General features: G+C 39.1%; 1 protein-coding gene across 1 annotated transcript in view; it reads left to right on the forward strand.

Moving 5' to 3' along the window:
• Window positions 1-1,486, forward strand: part of STK31 (serine/threonine kinase 31) — a 178,608-nt gene that overhangs the window by 108,958 nt on the left and 68,164 nt on the right. The gene's annotated exons all lie outside the window — the stretch shown is intronic.

The following is a 1,486-nucleotide window of genomic DNA, read 5'->3' on the forward strand; positions in this document are numbered from 1 at the left end:
TATTTAAGCTTCTACTTTTTTCCTCTACATATTCTATTAAACTGTTTTTTTTAAAATAATTTTTTCCCTATCTGTGTATTTTCGGAGGGATTCTTAATTGGTTCTCTAGCTGTATCCCTTCTGCCATTTGGCCAATCCATTGTGCTCTTTATTTCAAAGGTTATTTTTTTCATACTTAATGTCTTCAGTTGGTTGTTATTTATAAGTACTTGACTTTACTTTGTGTTTCCAGTATGCTTTCTTTTTGTTGAGAGTATTTGTTATGCTTATTTTTTAGTTCTTACTGTTATCTGGGCTACTGATCTTGCTTCCTTTTTGTAAGGTAGCTTAGTTTGTTATACTTTCAAACTGCTTGTGTTAGTTACACATTTCATTCTCCTGTTTACCTCTCCCTAAGATCTCATATTCACTTGGAACTATAAGCTACCTTAGTTCTGTTATGTAGTCGTGTGAAGGGCCTGGAGAGGAGTAAAGGCCTGGACCACAACTTTTAAGACTTCACCTGGATTTTGGGAATAGAATGGGTTTGTTCTCAGGCTGCTGAGCCTCTCGTGTTGCAGTCAGGGCTTAACTACTCCCTCTTTGCTTCTCTTCTGAATGGTCTTACTCTTCAGCGAACCACCTAGTCCCTCTACCTCAGCCACTGCTGTTTTCCAGGGGCTACCACCCTTAGATGTAAATGCTACCAGGTACTCAGGGGAAAAGGGAAATAAAGAGAATGCTCAGGGACTGGCCACCTCTTCTGTACTAGTTACCAGTTTTTGCCTCATCTGTGTTCTTGTGCTGTACTTGTATAAACTGTTTCCTCTTGCTGGTACTGCTACTTTCCTTCCCAATGGGAGGGAGAGAGAAGGGCCTAGGAAGAAGGCTCTCTTTACCCATAGGTTATTCTATGTCGTGGTATAGGCCTTCTCCCACTTGAAGGGAATGTATTCATTCAGTGCTAAGCACCAGCCATCCTGTACCTTTCCAAGAGTTTCTCAGAGTTTCGTGGTAAAAATTTCTGGAATCTATGAAGCTTTGCTTTTGTCTCTGTAGCATTTCTAGGGTGTAATTCCTAGAGAGATCCAGCAGGCTGTGCTGGCTGCTTGTCTTGTCTTTTCCAGTTCATTAAAAAATGCTTTTAAATGTAGTCATGTGCCACACGACCTCGTTTTGGTTAACGACGGACTTCATGTATGATGGTGTTCCTATAAAATTATAATACCATGTTTTTACTATGTTTAGATACACAAATACTTAACCATTGTGTTACAGTTACCTACAGTATTCAGTACAGTAACATGCTGTGAAGGTTTGTAGCTTAGCAGCCATAGGTTATACCATATAGCCTAGGTGTGTAATAGGCTATACCATCTAGGTTTGTGTAGGTATACTCTGTGATGTTCACATGACAGCAAAATTGATTAACAATGCATTTTTTTTCAGCACATAGCCCTATTGTTAAGCGACACATGACTGTACAAATATATGTTTAATGTCTTTA

This window comes from Propithecus coquereli, unplaced genomic scaffold (genome assembly GCF_000956105.1).
Source record: "Propithecus coquereli isolate 6110/MARCELLA unplaced genomic scaffold, Pcoq_1.0 Scaffold156, whole genome shotgun sequence".
Lineage (NCBI taxonomy): Eukaryota > Metazoa > Chordata > Mammalia > Primates > Indriidae > Propithecus > Propithecus coquereli.